We start from the raw sequence: 21,599 nt of genomic DNA on the forward strand, positions 1-21,599 counted from the left end.
CTGATAGTGGTAGTCTCCTTTATGGCTCTAATCTGATAGTGGTAGATGTCTAGTCTCCCGTATGGCTCTAATCTGATAGTGGTAGTGGGGTGGGAGATGTCTAGGCTCCTTATGTCTCTAATATGATAGTGGTAGTCTCCTTTATGGCTCTAATCTGATAGTGGTAGATGTCTAGTCTCCTTTATGGCTCTAATCTGATAGTGGTAGTGGGGTGAGATATGTCTAGTCTCCTTTATGGCTCTAATCTTATAGTGGTAGTGGGGTGAGATATGTCTAGTCTCCTTTATGGCTCTAATCTGATAGTGGTAGTCTCCTTTATGGCTCTAATCTGATAGTGGAAGATTTCTAGTCTCCTTTATGGCTCTAATCTGATAGTGGTAGTGGGGTGGGAGATGTCTAGGCTCCTTATGGCTCTAATATGATAGTGGTAGTCTCCTTTATGGCACTAATCTGATAGTGGTAGATGTATAGTCTCCATTATGGCTCTAATATGATAGTGGTAGATGTCTAGCCTCCTTTATGGCTCTAATCTGATAGTGATTGTAGGGTAGTAGATGTCTAGGGTCCTTTATGACTCTAATCTGATGGTGGTATATGTCTAGAGTCCCTTATGGCTCTAATCTGATAGTGATTGTGGGGTGGTAGATGTCTAGTCTCCTTTATGGCTCTAATCTGATAGTGGTAGTGGGGTGGTAGATGTCTAGTCTCCTTTATGTCTCTAATCTGATAGTGGTAGCGGGGTGAGATATGTCTAGTCTCCTTTATGGCTCTAATCTGATAGTGGTAGTGGGGTGGGAGATGTCTAGTCTCCCTTATGGCTCTAATCTGATAGTGGTAGTGGGGTGAGATATGTCTAGTCTCCATTATGGCTCTAATCTGATAGTGGTAGATTTCTAGCCTCCTTTATGGCTCTAATCTGATAGTGATTGTAGGTTGGTAGATGTCTAGGCTCCTTTATGGCTCTAATCTGATAGTGGTAGTGGGGTGAGATATGTCTAGTCTCCTTTATGGCTCTAATCTGATAGTGGTAGTGGGGTGGGAGATGTCTAGGCTCCCTTATGGCTCTAATATGATAGTGGTAGTCTCCTTTATGGCTCTAATCTGATAGTGGAAGATTTCTAGTCTCCTTTATGGCTCTAATCTGATAGTGGTAGTGGGGTGGGAGATGTCTAGGCTCCCTTATGGCTCTAATATGATAGTGGTAGTCTCCTTTATGGCACTAATCTGATAGTGGTAGATGTATAGTCTCCATTATGGCTCTAATCTGATAGTGATTGTAGGGTAGTAGATGTCTAGGGTCCTTTATGACTCTAATCTGATGGTGGTATATGTCTAGAGTCCCTTATGGCTCTAATCTGATAGTGATTGTGGGGTGGTAGATGTCCAGTCTCCTTTATGGCTCTAATCTGATAGTGGTAGTGGGGTGGTAGATGTCTAGTCTCCCTTATGGCTCTAATCTGATCGTGGTAGTGGGGTGAGATATGTCTAGTCTCCATTATGGCTCTAATCTGATAGTGTTAGATTTCTAGCCTCCTTTATGGCTCTAATCTGATAGTGATTGTAGGTTGGTAGATGTCTAGGCTCCTTTATGACTCTAATCTGATAGTGGTAGAGGTGGTATTTGTCTAGAGTCCCTTATGGCTCTAATCTGATAGTGGTAGTGGGGTGAGATATGTCTTGTATCCTTTATGGCTCTAATCTGATTGTGGTAGTGGGGTGGGAGATGTCTAGTCTCCTTTATGGCTCTAATCTGATTGTGGTAGTCTCCTTTATGGCTCTAATCTGATAGTGTGTGGTAGATGTCTAGTCTCACATATGGCTCTAATCTGATAGTGGTAGTGGGGTGAGAGATGTCTAGTCTCCTTTATGGCTCTAATCTGATAGTGGTAGTGGAGTGGGAGATGTCTAGTCTCCTTTATGGCTCTAATCTGATAGTGGTAGTCTCCTTTATGGCTTTAATCTGATAGTGGTAGATGTCTAGTCTCCTTTATGGCTCTAATCTGATAGTGGTAGTGGGGTGAGAGATGTCTAGTCTCCTTTATGGCTCTGATCTGATAGTGGTAGTGGGGTGGGAGATGTCTAGTCTCCCTTATGGCTCTAATCTTATAGTGGTAGTCTCCTTTATGGCTCTAATCTGATAGTGGTAGATGTCTAGTCTCCTTTATGGCTCTAATCTGATAGTGGTAGTGGGGTGGGAGATGTCTAGTCTCCTTTATGGCTCTAATCTGATTGTGGTAGTCTCCTTTATGGCTCTAATCTGATAGTGGTATTGGGGTGGTCCATGTCTAGACTCCCTTATGGCTCTAATCTGATAGTGGTCATGGGGTGGGAGATGTCTAGTCTCCTTTATGGCTCTAATCTGATAGTGGTAGTCTCCTTTATGGCTCTAATCTGATAGTGGTAGATGTCTAGTCTCCTTATGGCTCTAATCTGATAGTGGTAGTGGGGTGGGAGATGTCTAGGCTCCTTTATGGCTCTAATATGATAGTGGTAGTCTCCTTTATGGCTCTAATCTGATAGTGGTAGATGTCTAGTCTCCTTTATGGCTCTAATCTTATAGTGGTAGTGGGGTGAGATATGTCTAGTCTCCTTTATGGCTCTAATCTTATAGTGGTAGTGGGGTGAGATATGTCTAGTCTCCTTTATGGCTCTAATATGATAGTGGTAGTCTCCTTTATGGCTCTAATCTGATAGTGGAAGATTTCTAGTCTCCTTTATGGCTCTAATCTGATAGTGGTAGTGGGGTGGGAGATGTCTAGGCTCCCTTATGGCTCTAATATGATAGTGGTAGATGTCTAGCCTCCTTTATGGCTCTAATCTGATAGTGATTGTAGGGTGGTAGATGTCTAGGCTGCTTTATGACTCTAATCTGATAGTGGTAGATGTCTAGTCTCCTTTATGGCTCTAATCTGATAGTGATTGTGGGGTGGTAGATGTCTAGTCTCCTTTATGGCTCTAATCTGATAGTGGTAGTGGGGTGGTAGATGTCTAGTCTCCTTTATGGCTCTAATCTGATAGTGGTAGTGGGGTGAGATATGTCTAGTCTCCTTTATGGCTCTAATCTGATGGTGGTATATGTCTAGAGTCCCTTATGGCTCTAATCTGATAGTGGTAGTGGGGTGAGATATGTCTAGTCTCCATTATGGCTCTAATCTGATAGTGGTAGATTTCTAGCCTCCTTTATGGCTCTAATCTGATAGTGATTGTAGGTTGGTAGATGTCTAGGCTCCCTTATGACTCTAATCTGATAGTGGTAGAGGTGGTATTTTTCTAGAGTCCCTTATGGCTCTAATCTGATAGTGGTAGTGGGGTGAGATATGTCTTGTCTCCTTTATGGCTCAAATCTGATAGTGGTAGATGTCTAGTCTCCTTTATGGCTCTAATCTGATAGTGGTAGATGTCTAGTCTCCTTTATGACTCTAATCTGATAGTGGTAGTGGGGTGGGAGATGTCTAGGCTCCCTTATGGCTCTAATCTGATAGTGGTAGTGGGGTGGGAGATGTCTAGTCTCCTTTATGGCTCTAATCTGATAGTGGTAGTCTCCTTTATGGCTCTAATCTGATTGTGGTAGATGTCTAGCCTCCTTTATGGCTCTAATCTGATAGTGATTGTAGGGCGGTAGATGTCTAGGCTCCCTTATGGCTCTAATCTGATAGTGGTAGTGGGGTGAGAGATGTCTAGTCTCCTTTATGGCTCTAATATGATAGTGGTAGTCTCCTTTATGGCTCTAATCTGATATTGGTAGATGTCTAGTCTCCTTTATGGCTCTAATCTGATAGTGGTAGTGGGGTGAGATATGTCTAGTCTCCTTTATGGCTCTAATCTGATAGTGGTAGTGGGGTGGGAGATGTCTAGGCTCCCTTATGGCTCTAATATGATAGTGGTAGTCTCCTTTATGGCACTAATCTGATAGTGGTAGATGTATAGTCTCCATTATGGCTCTAATATGATAGTGGTAGATGTCTAGCCTCCTTTATGGCTCTAATCTGATAGTGATTGTAGGGTAGTAGATGTCTAGGGTCCTTTATGACTCTAATCTGATGGTGGTATATGTCTAGAGTCCCTTATGGCTCTAATCTGATAGTGGTAGTGGGGTGAGATATGTCTAGTCTCCTTTATGGCTCTAATCTGATGGTGGTATATGTCTAGAGTCCCTTATGGCTCTAATCTGATAGTGGTAGTGGGGTGAGATATGTCTAGTCTCCATTATGGCTCTAATCTGATAGTGGTAGATTTCTAGCCTCCTTTATGGCTCTAATCTGATAGTGATTGTAGGTTGGTAGATGTCTAGGCTCCCTTATGACTCTAATCTGATAGTGGTAGAGGTGGTATATGTCTAGAGTCCCTTATGGCTCTAATCTGATAGTGATTGTGGGGTGGTAGATGTCTAGTCTCCTTTATGGCTCTAATCTGATAGTGGTAGTGGGGTGGGAGATGTCTAGTCTCCCTTATGGCTCTAATCTGATTGTGGTAGTCTCCTTTATGGCTCTAATCTGATAGTGATTGTGGGTTGGTAGATGTCTAGGCTCCCTTATGGCTCTTATCTGATAGTGGTAGTGGGGTGAGAGATGTCTAGTCTCCTTTATGGCTCTGATCTGATAGTGGTAGTGGGGTGGGAGATGTCTAGTCTCCCTTATGGCTCTAATCTTATAGTGGTAGTCTCCTTTATGGCTCTAATCTGATAGTGGTAGATGTCTAGTCTCCTTTATGGCTCTAATCTGATAGTGGTAGTGGGGTGGGAGATGTCTCGTCTCCTTTATGGCTCTGATCTGATAGTGGTAGTGGGGTGGGAGATGTCTAGTCTCCTTATGGCTCTAATCTTATAGTGGTAGTCACCTTTATGGCTCTAATCTGATAGTGGTAGATGTCTAGTCTCCTTTATGGCTCTAATCTGATAGTGGTAGTGGGGTGGGAGATGTCTAGTCTCCTTTATGGCTCTGATCTGATTGTGGTAGTCTCCTTTATGGCTCTAATCTGATAGTGGTCAGTGGGGTGGGAGATGTCTAGGCTCCCTTATGGCTCTAATATGATAGTGGTAGTCTCCTTTATGGCTCTAATCTGATAGTGGTAGATGTCTAGTCTCCTTTATGACTCTAATCTTATAGTGGTAGTGGGGTGAGATATGTCTAGTCTCCTTTATGGCTCTAATCTTATAGTGGTAGTGGGGTGAGATATGTCTAGTCTCCTTTATGGCTCTAATATGATAGTGGTAGTCTCCTTTATGGCTCTAATCTGATAGTGGAAGATTTCTAGTCTCCTTTATGGCTCTAATCTGATAGTGGTAGTGGGGTGGGAGATGTCTAGGCTCCTTATGGCTCTAATATGATAGTGGTAGTCTCCTTTATGGCACTAATCTGATAGTGGTAGATGTATAGTCTCCATTATGGCTCTAATATGATAGTGGTAGATGTCTAGCCTCCTTTATGGCTCTAATCTGATAGTGATTGTAGGGTAGTAGATGTCTAGGGTCCTTTATGACTCTAATCTGATGGTGGTATATGTCTAGAGTCCCTTATGGCTCTAATCTGATAGTGATTGTGGGGTGGTAGATGTCTAGTCTCCTTTATGTCTCTAATCTGATAGTGGTAGCGGGGTGAGATTTGTCTAGTCTCCTTTATGGCTCTAATCTGATAGTGGTAGTGGGGTGGGAGATGTCTAGTCTCCCTTATGGCTCTAATCTGATAGTGGTAGTGGGGTGAGATATGTCTAGTCTCCATTATGGCTCTAATCTGATAGTGGTAGATTTCTAGCCTCCTTTATGGCTCTAATCTGATAGTGATTGTAGGTTGGTAGATGTCTAGTCTCCTTATGGCTCTAATCTGATAGTGGTAGAGGTGGTATTTGTCTAGAGTCCCTTATGGCTCTAATCTGATAGTGGTAGTGGGGTGGTACATGTATAGACTCCCTTATGGCTCTAATCTGATAGTGGTAGATGTCTAGTCTCCTTTATGGCTCTAATCTGATAGTGGTAGTGGGGTGAGAGATGTCTAGTCTCCTTTATGGCTCTGATCTGATAGTGGTAGTGGGGTGGGAGATGTCTAGTCTCCCTTATGGCTCTAATCTTATAGTGGTAGTCTCCTTTATTGCTCTAATCTGATAGTGGTAGATGTCTAGTCTCCTTTATGGCTCTAATCTGATAGTGGTAGTGGGGTGGGAGATGTCTAGTCTCCCTTATGGCTCTAATCTGATTGTGGTAGTCTCCTTTATGGCTCCAATCTGATAGTGGTAGTGGGGTGGTCCATGTCTAGACTCCTTATGGCTCTAATCTGATAGTGGTAGTGGGGTGGGAGATGTCTAGTCTCCCTTATGGCTGGCCTAATCTTATAGTGGTAGTCTCCTTTATGGCTCTAATCTGATAGTGGTAGATGTCTAGTCTCCTTTATGGCTCTAATCTGATAGTGGTAGTGGGGTGGGAGATGTCTAGTCTCAATTATGGCTCTAATCTGATTGTGGTAGTCTCCTTTATGGCTCTAATCTGATAGTGGTAGTGGGGTGAAAAATGTCTCCTTCATGGCTCTAATCTCATAGGGATAGTGGGGGGGTAGATGCCTAGTCTCATTTATGGCTCTAATCTGATAGTGGAAGTGGGGTGATAGATGTCTAGTCTCCATTATGGCTCTAATCTGATAGTGATTGTAGGTTGGTAGATGTCTATGCTCCCTTATGGCTCTAATCTGATAGTGGTAGATGTCTAGTCTCCTTTATGACACTAATCTGAGAGTGGTAGTGGGGTGGTAGATGTCTAGTCTCCCTTATGGCTCTAATCTGATAGTGTTCATGGGGTGGTACATGTCTAGACTCCTTATGGCTCTAATCTGATAATGGTGTAGGGGGTGGTAGATGGGTAGACTCCCTTATGGCTCTAATCTGATAGTGGTAGTGGGGTGATAGATGTCTAGTCTCCATTATGGCTCTAATCTGATAGTGGTAGATGTCTAGGCTCCCTTATGGCTCTAATCTGATAGTTGTAGTGGGGTGGTAGACGTCTAGTCTCCTTATGGCTCTAATCTGATAGTGGTAGTGGGGTGGGAGATGTCTAGACTCCCTTATAGCTCTAATCTGAAAGTGGTAGTCTCCTTTATGGCTCTAATCTGATAGTGGTAGTGGGGTGGGAGATGTCTAGTCTCAATTATGGCTCTAATCTGATTGTGGTAGTCTCCTTTATGGCTCTAATCTGATAGTGGTAGATTTCTAGTCTCTTTTATTGATATAATCTGATAGTGGTAGTGGGGTGAAAAATGTCTCCTTCATGGCTCTAATCTCATAGGGATAGTGTGGGGGGTAGATGCCTAGTCTCATTTATGGCTCTAATCTGATAGTGGTAGATATCTAGTCTCCTTATAGCTCTAATCTGATAGTGGAAGTGGGGTGATAGATGTCTAGTCTCCATTATGGCTCTAATCTGACAGTGATTGTAGGTTGGTAGATGTCTAGTCTCCTTTATGGCTCTAATCTGATAGTGGTAGATGTCTAGTCTCCTTTATGGCTCTAATCTGATAGTGGTAGTGGGGTGGTAGATGTCTAGTCTCCTTTATGGCTCTAATCTGATAGTGGTAGTGGGGTGGGAGATGTCTAGTCTCCCTTATGGCTCTAATCTGATAGTGGGGTAGGAGATGTCTAGTCTCCCTTATGGCTCTAATCTGATATTGGGGTGAGAGATGTATAGTCTCCTTTATGGCTCTAATCTGATAGTGGTAGTCTCCTTTATGGCTCTAATCTGATAGTGGTAGATGTCTAGTCTCCTTTATGGCTCTAATCTGATAGTGGTAGTGGGGTGTGAGATGTCTAGTCTCCCTTATGGCTCTAATCTGATAGTGGTAGTCTCCTTTATGGCTCTAATCTGATAGTGGTAGTGGGGTGAAAAATGTCTCCTTCATGGCTCTAATCTGATAGGGATAGTGGGGGTAGATGCCTAGTCTCATTTATGGCTCTAATCTGATAGTGGTAGTGGGGTGGGAGATGTCTAGTCTCCATTATGGCTCTAATCTGATAGTGATTGTAGGTTGGTAGATGTCTATGCTCCCTTATGGCTCTAATCTGATAGTGGTAGATGTCTAGTCTCCTTTATGGCTCTAATCTGATAGTGGTAGTGGGGTGGTAGATGTCTAACCTCCTTTATGGCTCTAATCTGATAGTGGTCGTGGGGTGGTACATGTGTAGACTCCCTTATTGGCTCTAATCTGATAGTGTTAGCGGGGTGATAGATGTCTTGTCTCCCTTATGGCTCTAATCTGATAGTGGTAGTGGGGTGATAGATGTCTAGTCTCCATTATGGGTCGAATCTGATAGTGGTAGATTTCTAGTCTCGATTATGGCTCCAATCTGATAGTGGTAGTGGGGTGGTAGATGTCTAGTCTCCCTTATGGCTCTAATCTGATAGTGGTAGTGGGGTGTTAGATGTCTAGTCTCCCTTATGGCTCTAATCTGATAGTGGTAGTCTCCTTTATGGCTCTAATCTGATAGTGGTAGTGGGGTGGGAGATGTCTAGTCTCCCTATGGCTCTAATCTGATTGTGGTAGTCTCCTTTATGGCTCTAATCTGATAGTGGTAGATTTCTAGTCTCTTTTATGGCTATAATCTGATAGTGGTAGTGGGGTGAAAATGTCTCCTTCATGGCTCTAATCTCATAGGGATAGTGGGGGGGTAGATGCCTAGTCTCCTTTATGGCTCTAATCTGATAGTGGTAGATATCTAGTCTCCTTATGGCTCTAATCTGATAGTGGTAGTGGGGTGATAGATGTCTAGTCTCCATTATGGCTCTAATCTGATAGTGGCAGGGGGGTGGTAGATGTCTAGTCTCCCTTATGGCTCGAATCTGATAGTGGTAGATGTCTAGTCTCCTTTATGGCTCTAATCTGATAGTGGTAGTGGGGTGTTAGATGTCTAGTCTCCCTTATGGCTCTAATCTGATAGTGGTAGTGGGGTGTTAGATGTCTAGCCTCCCTTATGGCTCTAATCTGATAGTGGTATTGGGGTGGGAGATGTCTAGTCTCCTTTATGGCTCTAATCTGATAGTGGTAGTCTCCTTTATGGCTCTAATCTAATAGTGGGAGATCTCTAGTCTCCATTATGGCTCTAATCTGATAGTGATTGTAGGGTGGTAGATGTCTAGGCTCCCTTATGGCTCTAATCTGATAGTGGTAGTCTCCTTTATGGCTCTAATCTGATAGTGGTAGATGTCTAGTCTCCTTTATGGCTCTAATCTGATAGTGGTCGTGGGGTGGTACATGTCTAGACTCCCTTATGGCTCTAATCTGATAGTGGTCGTGGGGTGGTACATGTCTAGACTCCCTTATGGCTCTAATCTGATAGTGGTAGTCTCCATTATGGCTCTAATCTGATAGTGATTGTAGGTTGGTAGATGTCTATGCTCCCTTATGGCTCTAATCTGATATTGGTAGATGTCTAGTCTCCTTTGTGTCTCTAATCTGATTGTGGTAGTGGGGTGGGAGATGTCTAGACTCCTTATGGCTTTAATCTGATAGTGGTCGTGGGGTGGGAGATGTCTAGACTCCCTTATGGCTCTAATCTGATAGTGGTAGGCTCATTTATGGCTCTAATCTGATAGTGGTAGTGGGGTGGGAGATGTCTAGTCTCCTTATGGCTCTAATCTGATATTGGTAGATGTCTAGTCTCCTTTATGGCTCTAATCTGATTGTGGTAGTGGGGTGGGAGAAGTCTTGCCTCCCTTATGGCTCTAATCTGATAGTGGTAGTGGGGTGAGATATGTCTAGTCTCCATTATGGCTCTAATCTGATAGTGGTAGATTTCTAGCCTCCTTTATGGCTCTAATCTGATAGTGATTGTAGGTTGGTAGATGTCTAGGCTCCCTTATGACTCTAATCTGATAGTGGTAGAGGTGGTATTTTTCTAGAGTCCCTTATGGCTCTAATCTGATAGTGGTAGTGGGGTGAGATATGTCTTGTATCCTTTATGGCTCTAATCTGATTGTGGTAGTGGGGTGGGAGATGTCTAGTCTCCCTTATGGCTCTAATCTGATTGTGGTAGTCTCCTTTATGGCTCTAATCTGATAGTGGTAGATGTCTAGTCTCCTTTATGGCTCTAATCTGATAGTGGTAGTGGGGTGGGAGATGTCTAGTCTCACATATGGCTCTTATCTGATAGTGGTAGTGGGGTGAGATGTCTAGTCTCCTTTATGGCTCTGATCTGATAGTGGTAGTGGGGTGGGAGATGTCTAGTCTCCTTTATGGCTCTAATCTGATAGTGGTAGATGTCTAGCCTCCTTTATGGCTCTAATCTGATAGTGGTAGTGGGGTGTTAGATGTCTAGACTCCCTTATGGCTCTAATCTTATAGTGGTAGTCTCCTTTATGGCTCTAATCTGATAGTGGTAGTGGGGTGTTAGATGTCTAGTCCCTTATGGCTCTAATCTGATAGTGGTAGTCTCCTTTATGGCTCTAATCTGATAGTGGTAGTGGGGTGGTAGATGTCTAGTCTCCCTTAAGGCTCTAATCTGATAGTGGTAGTGGGGTGGGAGATGTCTAGTCTCCCTTATGGCTCTAATCTTATAGTGGTAGTCTCCTTTATGGCTCTAATCTGATAGTGGTAGATGTCTAGTCTCCTTTATGGCTCTAATCTGATAGTGGTAGTGGGGTGGGAGATGTCTAGTCTCCTTATGGCTCTAATCTGATAGTGGTAGTCTCCTTTATGGCTCTAATCTGATAGTGGTAGATTTCTAGTCTCTTTTATGGATATAATCTGATAGTGGTAGTGGGGTGAAAAATGTCTAGTCTCCTTCATGGCTCTAATCTGATAGTGTGTGGGGGGTAGATGCCTAGTCTCATTTATGGCTCTAATCTCATAGTGGTAGATATCTAGTCTCCTTATGGCTCTAATCTGATAGTGGTAGTGGGGTGATAGATGTCTAGTCTCCATTATGGCTCTAATCTGATAGTGATTGTAGGGTGGTAGATGTCTAGACTCCCTATGGCTCTAATCTGATAGTGGTAGATGTCTAGTCTCCTTTATGACTCTAATCTGATAGTGGTAGTGGGGTAGATGTCTAGTCTCCCTTATGGCTCTAATCTGATAGTGGTCAGGGGTGGTACATGTCTAGACTCCTTATGGCTCTAATCTGATAGTGGTAGTGGGGTGGTACATGTCTAGACTCCCTTATGGCTCTAATCTGATAGTGGTAGTGGGGTGATATGTCTAGTCTCCCTTATGGCTCTAATCTGATAGTGGTAGATGTCTAGGCTCCTTTATGGCTCTAATCTGATAGTGGTAGTGGGGTGGTAGATGTCTAGTCTCCTTATGGCTCTAATCTGATAGTGGTAGTGGGGTGGGAGATGTCTAGACTCCCTTATGGCTCTAATCTGATAGTGGTAGTCTCCTTTATGGCTCTAATCTGATAGTGGTAGTGGGGTGGGAGATGTCTAGTCTCCTTATGGCTCTAATCTGATAGTGGTAGTCTCCTTTATGGCTCTAATCTGATAGTGGTAGATTTCTAGTCTCTTTTATGGATATAATCTGATAGTGGTAGTGGGGTGAAAAATGTCTCCTTCATGGCTCTAATCTCATAGGGATAGTGTGGGGGGTAGATGCCTAGTCTCCTTTATGGCTCTAATCTGATAGTGGTAGATGTCTAGTCTCCTTTATGGCTCTAATCTGATAGTGGTAGTGGGGTGATAGATGTCTAGTCTCCATTATGGCTCTAATCTGATAGTGAATGTAGGGGGTGGTAGATGTCTAGACTCCTTTATGGCTCTAATCTGATAGTGGTAGTGGGGTGGTATGTCTAGTCTCCTTTATGGCTCTAATCTGATAGTGGTAGTGGGGTGGGAGATGTCTAGTCTCCTTATGGCTCTAATCTGATAGTGGTAGTCTCCTTTATGGCTCTAATCTGATAGTGGTAGTGGGGTGGGAGATGTCTAGTCTCCCTTATGGCTCTAATCTGATATTGTAGATGTCTAGTCTCCTTTATGGCTCTAATCTGATTGTGGTAGTGGGGTGGGAGATGTCTAGTCCTCCCTTATGGCTCTAATCTGATAGTGGTAGTGGGGTGGTAGATGTCTAGTCTCCCTTATGGCTCTAATCTGATAGTGGTAGATGTCTAGTCTCCTTTATGGCTCTAATCTGATTGTGGTAGTGGGTTGGGAGATGTCTTGTCTCCTTTATGGCTCTAATCTGATAGTGGTAGTGGGGTGGGTAGATGTCTAGACTCCCTTATGGCTCTAATCTGATAGTGGTAGTGGTAGTGTCCTTTATGGCTCTAATCTGATAGTGGTAGTGAGGTGGGAGATGTCTAGACTCCCTTGTGGCTCTAATCTGATAGTGGTAGATGTCTAGTCTCCTTATGGCTCTAATCTGATAGTGGTCGTGGGGTGGTACATGTCTAGACTCCTTATGGCTCTAATCTGATAGTGGTAGATGTCTAGTCTCCTTTATGGCTCTAATCTGATAGTGGTAGTGGGGTGGTAGATGTCTAGTCTCCTTATGGCTCTAATCTGATAGTGGTAGTGGGGTGGGAGATGTCTAGTCTCCTTTATGGCTCTAATCTGATTGTGGTAGTCTCCTTTATGGCTCTAATCTGATAGTGGTAGATTTCTAGTCTCTTTTATGGATATAATCTGATAGTGGTAGTGGGGTGAAAAATGTCTCCTTCATGGCTCTAATCTCATAGGGATAGTGTGGGGGGTAGATGCCTAGTCTCCTTTATGGCTCTAATCTGATAGTGGTAGATGTCTAGTCTCCTTATGGCTCTAATCTGATAGTGGTAGTGGGGTGATAGATGTCTAGTCTCCATTATGGCTCTAATCTGATAGTGATGTCTAATCTGGTGGTAGATGTCTAGTCTCCTTTATGGCTCTAATCTGATAGTGGTAGTGGGGTGGTAGATGTCTAGTCTCCTTATGGCTCTAATCTGATAGTGGTAGTGGGGTGGGGTAGATGTCTAGACTCCTTATGGCTCTAATCTGATAGTGGTAGGTCTTCTCCTTTATGGCTCTAATCTGATAGTGGTAGTGGGGTGGTAGATGTCTAGTCTCCTTATGGCTCTAATCTGATAGTTGGTAGATGTCTAGTCTCCTTTATGGCTCTAATCTGATAGTGGTAGTGGGGTGGGAGATGTCTAGTCTCCTTATGGCTCTAATCTGATAGTGGTAGTGGGGTGGGAGATGTCTAGTCTCCTTATGGCTCTAATCTGATATTGGTAGATGTCTAGTCTCCTTTATGGCTCTAATCTGATAGTGGTAGTGGGTGGGAGATGTCTAGTCTCCCTTATGGCTCTAATCTGATAGTGGTAGTGGGGTGGGAGATGTCTAGACTCCTTATGGCTCTAATCTGATAGTGGTAGTCTCCTTTATGGCTCTAATCTGATAGTGGTAGTGGGGTGGGAGATGTCTAGACTCCTTGTGGCTCTAATCTGATAGTGGTAGTATGTCTAGTCTCCATTATGGCTCTAATCTGATAGTGGTCATGGGGTGGTAGATGTCTAGACTCCCTTATGGCTCTAATCTGATAGTGGTAGATGTCTAGTCTCCTTTATGGCTCTAATCTGATAGTGGTAGTGGGGTGGTAGATGTCTAGTCTCCTTATGGCTCTAATCTGATAGTGGTAGTGGGGTGGGAGATGTCTAGTCTCCCTTATGGCTCTAATCTGATAGTGGTAGTCTCCTTTATGGCTCTAATCTGATAGTGGTAGATTTCTAGTCTCTTTTATGGATATAATCTGATAGTGGTAGTGGGGTGAAAAATGTCTCCTTCATGGCTCTAATCTCATAGGGATAGTGTGGGGGGTAGATGCCTAGTCTCCTTTATGGCTCTAATCTGATAGTGGTAGTGGGGTGGTAGATGTCTAGACTCCCTTATGGTTGTAATCTGAAAGTGGTCGTGGGGTGGTACATGTCTAGTCTCCATTATGGCTCTAATCTGATAGTGATTGTAGGTTGGTAGATGTCTATGCTCCCCTACGGCTCTAATCTGATAGTGGTAGATGTCTAGTCTCCTTTATGGCTCTAATCTGATAGTGGTAGTGGGGTGGTAGATGTCTAGTCTCCCTTATGGCTCTAATCTGATAGTGGTCATGGGGTGGTACATGTCTAGACTCCCTTATGGCTGTAATCTGATAGTGGTCGTGGGGTGGTACATGTCTAGACTCCCTTAAGGCTCTAATCTGATAGTGGTAGATTTCTAGTCTCTTTTATGGCTCTAATCTGATAGTGGTAGATGTCTAGTCTCCTTTATGGCTCTAATCTGATAGTGGTAGTGGCGTGGTAGATGTCTAGGCTCCCTTTTGGCTCTAATCTGATAGTGGTAGTGGGGTGGGAGATGTCTAGTCTCCCTTATGGCTCTTATCTGATAGTGGTAATCTCCTTTATGGCTCTAATCTGATAGTGGTAGTGGGGTGGGAGATGTCTAGTCTCCTTTATGGCTCTAATCTGATAGTGGTAGTCTCCTTTATGGCTCTAATCTGATAGTGGTAGATGTCTAGTCTCTTTTATGGCTCTAATCTGATAGTGGTAGTGGGGTGGTAAATGTCTCTCCTTCATGGCTCTAATCTGATAGTGGTGTGGGGTGGTAGATGTCTAGTCTCCTTTATGGCTCTAATCTGATAGTGGTAGATGTCTAGTCTCCTCCTTATGGCTCTAATCTGATAGTGGTAGTGGGGTGGTAGATGTCTAGTCTCCATTATGGCTCTAATCTGATAGTGATAGTAGGGGTGGTAGATGTCTAGACTCCTTTATGGCTCTAATCTGATAGTGGTAGATGTCTAGTCTCCTTTATGGCTCTAATCTGATAGTGGTAGTGGGGTGGGAGATGTCTAGTCTCCTTATGGCTCTAATCTGATAGTGGTAGTGGGGTGGGAGATGTCTAGACTCCCTTATGGCTCTAATCTGATAGTGGTAGATGTTAGGCTCTAATCTGATAGTGGTAGTGGGGTGGGAGATGTCTAGTCTCCTTTATGGCTCTAATCTGATAGTGGTAGATGTCTAGTCTCCTTTATGGCTCTAATCTGATAGTGGTAGTGGGGTGGTAGATGTCTTGCCTCCTTTATGGCTCTAATCTGATAGTGGTAGTGGGGTGGGAGATGTCTAGTCTCCTTTATGGCTCTAATCTGATAGTGGTAGATGTCTAGTCTCCTTTATGGCTCTAATCTGATAGTGGTAGGGGGTAGATGTCTAGTCTCCCTTATGGCTCTAATCTGATAGTGGTAGTGGGGTGGTAGATGTCTAGACTCCTTATGGCTCTAATCTGATAGTGGTAGTCTCTCTTTATGGCTCTAATCTGATAGTGGTAGTAGATGTCTAGTCTCCTTATGGCTCTAATCTGATAGTGGTAGATGTCTAGTCTCCTTTATGGCTCTAATCTGATAGTGGTCATGGGGTGGTACATGTCTAGACTCCCTTATGGCTCTAATCTGATAGTGGTAGATGTCTAGTCTCCTTTATGGCTCTAATCTGATAGTGGTAGTGGGGTGGTAGATGTCTAGTCTCCCTTATGGCTCTAATCTGATAGTGGTCGTGGGGTGGTACATGTCTAGACTCCCTTATGGCTCTAATCTGATAGTGGTAGTGGGGTGGTAGATGTCTAGTCTACTTTATGACTCTAATCTGATAGTGGTAGTGGGGTGGTAGATGTCTAGTCTCCTTATGGCTCTAATCTGATAGTGGTAGTCTCCTTTATGGCTCTAATCTGATAGTGGTAGTGGGGTGGGAGATGTCTAGTCTCCCTTATGGCTCTAATCTGATAGTGGTAGTGGTAGATGTCTAGTCTCCTTATGGCTCTAATCTGATAGTGGTAGGGGGTGGTAGATGTCTAGTCTCCCTTATGGCTCTAATCTGATAGTGGTAGTGGGGTGGTAGATGTCTAGTCTCCCTTATGGCTCTAATCTGATAGTGGTAGATGTCTAGTCTCCTTATGGCTCTAATCTGATAGTGGTAGTGGGGTGGTAGATGTCTAGTCTCCTTATGGCTCTAATCTGATAGTGGTAGTGGGGTGGTAGATGTCTAGTCTCCCTTATGGCTCTAATCTGATAGTGGTAGTGGGGTGGTAGATGTCTAGTCTCCCTTCTGGCTCTAATCTGATAGTGGTAGTCTCCTTTATGGCTCTAATCTGATAGTGGTAGATGTCTAGTCTCCCTTATGGCTCTAATCTGATAGTGATTGTGGGTGGTAGATGTCTAGGCTCCCTTATGGCTCTAATCTGATAGCGGTAGTCTCCTTTATGGCTCTAATCTGATAGTAGTGGTAGATGTCTAGTCTCCTTTATGGCTCTAATCTGATAGTGGTAGTGGGGTGGTACATGTCTAGACTCCCTTATGGCTCTAATCTGATAGTGGTAGTGGGGTGGTAGATGTCTAGACTCCTTATGGCTCTAATCTGATAGTGGTAGTCTCCTTATGGCTCTAATCTGATAGTGATTGTAGGTTGGTAGATGTCTATGCTCCTTATGGCTCTAATCTGATATTGGTAGATGTCTAGTCTCCTTTGTGGCTCTAATCTGATAGTGGTAGTGGGGTGGGAGATGTCTAGTCTCCCTTATGGCTCTAATCTGATAGTGGTGTGGGGTGGGAGATGTCTAGACTCCCTTATGGCTCTAATCTGATAGTGGTAGATGCTAGTCTCCTTTATGGCTCTAATCTGATAGTGGTAGTGGGGTGGGAGTGTCTAGTCTCCCTTATGGCTCTAATCTGATAGTGGTAGTGGGCTCTAATAGATGTCTAGTCTCCTTTATGGCTCTAATCTGATAGTGGTAGTGGGGTGGTAGATGTCTAGTCTCCCTTATGGCTCTAATCTGATAGTTGTAGTGGGGTGGGAGATGTCTAGTCTCCTTTATGGCTCTAATCTGATAGTGGTAGATGTCTAGTCTCCTTTATGGCTCTAATATGATAGTGGTAGAGGTGGTATTTGTCTAGAGTCCCTTATGGCTCTAATCTGATAGTGGTAGTGGGGTGGTACATGTATAGACTCCCTTATGGCTCTAATCTGATAGTGGTAGATGTCTAGTCTCCTTTATGGCTCTAATCTGATAGTGGTAGTGGGGTGGGAGATGTCTAGTCTCCCTTATGGCTCTAATCTGATTGTGGTAGTCTCTCTTTATGGCTCTAATCTGATAGTGGTAGATGTCTAGTCTCCTTATGGCTCTAATCTGATAGTGGTAGTGGGGTGGAGATGTCTAGTCTCCTTATGGCTCTAATCTGATAGTGGTAGTGGGGTGGTAGATGTCTAGTCTCCTTATGGCTCTAATCTGATAGTGGTAGTCTCCTTTATGGCTCTAATCTGATAGTGGTAGATGTCTAGTCTCCTTTATGGCTCTAATCTGATAGTGGTAGTGGGGTGGGAGATGTCTAGTCTCCTTTATGGCTCTAATCTGATAGTGGTAGTCTCCTTTATGGCTCTAATCTGATAGTGGTAGTGGGGTGGTAGATGTCTAGTCTCCTTATGGCTCTAATCTGATAGTGGTAGTCTCCCTTATGGCTCTAATCTGATAGTGGTAGATGTCTAGTCTCCTTTATGGATCTAATCTGATAGTGGTAGTGGGGTGAAAAATGTCTAGACTCCTTATGGCTCTAATCTGATAGTGGTAGTGGGGGGGTAGATGCCTAGTCTCCCTTATGGCTCTAATCTCATAGTGGTAGATATCTAGTCTCCTTTATGGCTCTAATCTGATAGTGGTAGTGGGGTGATAGATGTCTAGTCTCCATTATGGCTCTAATCTGATAGTGATTGTAGGTTGGTAGATGTCTAGCTCCCTTATGGCTCTAATCTGATAGTGGTAGATGTCTAGTCTCCTTTATGGCTCTAATCTGATAGTGGTAGTGGGGTGGTATATGTCTAGTCTCCCTTATGGCTCTAATCTGATAGTGGTAATGGGGTGGTAGATGTCTAGACTCCCTTATGGCTCTCATCTGATAGTGGTAGTGGGGTGGGAGATGTCTAGTCTCCTTTATGGCTCTAATCTGATAGTGGTAGTGGGGTGGGAGATGTCTAGTCTCCCTTGTGGCTCTAATCTGATAGTGGTAGATGTCTAGGCTCCTTTATTGCTCTAATTCTGATAGTGGTAGTGGGGTGATAGATGTCTAGTCTCCTTTATGGCTCTAATCTGATAGTGGTAGTCTCCTTTATGGCTCTAATCTGATAGTGGTAGTCTCCTTTATGGCTCTAATCTGATAGTGGTAGATGTCTAGTCTCCCTTATGGCTCTAATCTGATAGTGGTAGTGGGGTGGGAGATGTCTAGACTCCTTATGGCTCTAATCTGATAGTGGTAGTCTCCTTTATGGCTCTAATCTGATAGTGGTAGTGGGGTGGGAGATGTCTAGTCTCCTTATGGCTCTAATCTGATAGTGGTAGATCTCTCTTTATGGCTCTAATCTGATAGTGGTAGATTTCTAGTCTCTTTTATGGCTCTAATCTGATAGTGGTAGTGGGGTGAAAAATGTCTTGTCTCCTTCATGGCTCTAATCTGATAGTGGATAGTGGGTGGGGGGTAGATGCCTAGTCTCCCTTCTGGCTCTAATCTGTTAGTGGTAGTGGGGTGGTAGATGTCTAGTCTCCCTTATGGCTCTAATCTGATCGTGATAGTGGGGTGGTAGATGTCTAGTCACCCTTACGGCTGTAATCTGATAGTGGTAGATGTCTAGACTCCCTTACAGCTCTAATCTGATAGTGGTAGTGGGGTGGTAGATGCCTATTCTCCCTTATGGCTCTAATCTGTTAGTGGTAGATGTACAGACTCCCTTACGGCTCTAATCTGATGGTGGTAGATGTCTAATCTCCTTTATGGCTCTAATCTGATAGTGATAGTGGGGTGGTAGATGTCTAGTCTCCCTTATGGCTCTAATTTGATATTGGTAGATGTCTAGTCTCCTTTATGGCTCTAATCTGATAGTGGTAGTGGGGTGGTAGATGTCTTGTCTCCTTATGGCTCTAATCTGATAGTGGTAGTGGGGTGGTACATGTCTAGACTCCTTATGGCTCTAATCTGATAGTGGTCGTGGGGTGGTAGATGTCTAGACTCCTTATGGCTCTAATCTGATAGTGGTAGTAGATGTCTAGTCTCCTTTATGGCTCTAATCTGATAGTGGTAGATCTCTAGTCTCCTTATGGCTCTAATCTGATAGTGGTAGTGGGGTGGTAGATGTCTAGTCTCCCTTATGGCTCTAATCTGATAGTGGTAGTCTCCTTTATGGCTCTAATCTGATTGTGGTAGTCTCCTTTATGGCTCCAATCTGATAGTGGTAGTGGGGTGGTACATGTCTAGACTCCCTTATGGCTCTAATCTGATAGTGGTAGTGGGGTGGGAGATGTCTAGTCTCCTTTATGGCTCTAATCTGATAGTGGTAGTGGGGTGGTAGATGTCTAGTCTCCCTTATGGCTCTAATCTGATAGTGGTAGTCTCCTTTATGGCTCTAATCTGATAGTGGTAGATGTCTAGTCTCCTTTATGGCTCTAATCTGATAGTGGTAGATGTCTAGTCTCCTTTATGGCTCTAATCTGATAGTGGTAGTGGGGTGGTAGATGTCTAGTCTCCTTTATGGCTCTAATCTGATAGTGGTAGTGGGGTGGGAGATGTCTAGTCTCCCTTATGGCTCTAATCTGATAGTGGGGTAGGAGATGTCTAGTCTCCCTTATGGCTCTAATCTGGTGGTAGATGTCTAGTCTCCTTTATGGCTCTAATCTGATAGTGGTAGTGGGGTGGTAGATGTCTAGACTCCTTATGGCTCTAATCTGATAGTGGTAGATGTCTAGTCTTTTATGGCTCTAATCTGATAGTGGTAGTGGGGTGGTAGATGTCTAGTCTCCTTTATGGCTCTAATCTGATAGTGGTAGTGGGGTGGGAGATGTCTAGTCTCCTTTATGGCTCTAATCTGATAGTGGTAGATGTCTAGGCTCCTTTATTGCTCTAATTCTGATAGTGGTAGTGGGGTGATAGATGTCTAGTCTCCTTTATGGCTCTAATCTGATAGTGGTAGTCTCCTTTATGGCTCTAATCTGATCGTGGTAGATTTCTAGTCTCTTTTATGGATATAATCTGATAGTGGTAGTGGGGTGAAAAATGTCTCCTTCATGGCTCTAATCTCATAGGGATAGTGTGGGGGGGGTAGATGCCTAGTCTCCTTTATGGCTCTAATCTGATAGTGGTAGTCTCCTTTATGGCTCTAATCTGATAGTGGTAGATGTCTAGTCTCCATTATGGCTCTAATCTGATAGTGATTTTAGGGTGGTAGATGTCTAGGCTCCTTTATGGCTCTAATCTGATAGTGGTAGATGTCTAGTCTCCATTATGGCTCTAATCTGATAGTGATAGTGGGGTGGTAGATGTCTAGTCTCCCTCTAATCTGGCTCTAATCTCTAATCTGATAGTGGTCGTGGGGTGGTACATGTCTAGACTCCCTTATGGCTCTAATCTGATAGTGGTCGTGGGGTGGTACATGTCTAGACTCCTTATGGCTCTAATCTGATAGTGGTAGTGGGGTGGTAGATGTCTAGACTCCTTTATGGCTCTAATCTGATAGTGGTAGATGTCTAGTCTCCTTTATGGCTCTAATCTGATAGTGGTAGTGTGGTAGATGTCTAGTCTCCTTTATGGCTCTAATCTGATAGTGGTAGTGGGGTGGTAGATGTCTAGACTCCCTTATGGCTCTAATCTGATAGTGGTAGTCTCCTTTATGGCTCTAATCTGATAGTGGTAGAGATGTCTAGTCTCCTTTATGGCTCTAATCTGATAGTGGTAGTCTCCTTTATGGCTCTAATCTGATGTGGTAGATTTCTAGTCTCTTTTATGGATATAATCTGATAGTGGTAGTGGGGTGAAAAATGTCTCCTTCATGGCTCTAATCTCATAGGGGTAGTGGGGTGTTAGATGTCTAGTCTCCATTATGGCTCTAATCTGATAGTGGTAGATGTCTAGCCACGTTTATGGCTCTAATCTGATAGTGGTTGTAGGGTGGTAGATGTCTAGGCTCCCATATGGCTCTAATCTGATAGTGGTAGTGGCGTAGTAGATGTCTAGACTCCCTTTTGGCTCTAATCTGATAGTGGTAGTGGGGTGTTAGATGTCTAGTCTCCATTATGGCTCTAATCTGATAGTGGTAGTGGGGTGTTAGATGTCTAGTCTCCATTATGGCTCTAATCTGATAGTGGTAGTGGGGTGTTAGATGTCTAGTCTCCCTTATGGCTCTAATCTGATAGTGGTAGTGGTAGTACATGTCTAGACTCCCTTATGGCTCTAATCTGATAGTGGTAGTGGGGTGGTAGATGTCTAGTCTCCTTATGGCTCTAATCTGATAGTGGTAGTGGGGTGGTAGATGTCTAGTCTCCCTTATGGCTCTAATCTGATAGTGGTAGTGGGGTGGGAGATGTCTAGTCTCCTTTATGGCTCTAATCTGATAGTGGTAGTGGGGTGGTAGATGTCTAGACTCCCTTATGGCTCTCATCTGATAGTGTTAGTCTCCTTTATGGCTCTAATCTGATAGTGGTAGTGGGGTGGGAGATGTCTAGTCTCCCTTATGGCTCTAATCTGATAGTGAGGTGGTAGATGTCTAGTCTCCCTTATGGCTCTAATCTGATAGTGGCAGTGGGGTGGTAGATGTCTAGTCTCCCTTCTGGCTCTAATCTGTTAGTGGTAGATGTCTAGTCT

This window comes from Oncorhynchus tshawytscha, linkage group LG19 (assembly GCF_018296145.1).
Source record: "Oncorhynchus tshawytscha isolate Ot180627B linkage group LG19, Otsh_v2.0, whole genome shotgun sequence".
Classification (NCBI taxonomy): Eukaryota; Metazoa; Chordata; class Actinopteri; order Salmoniformes; family Salmonidae; genus Oncorhynchus; species Oncorhynchus tshawytscha.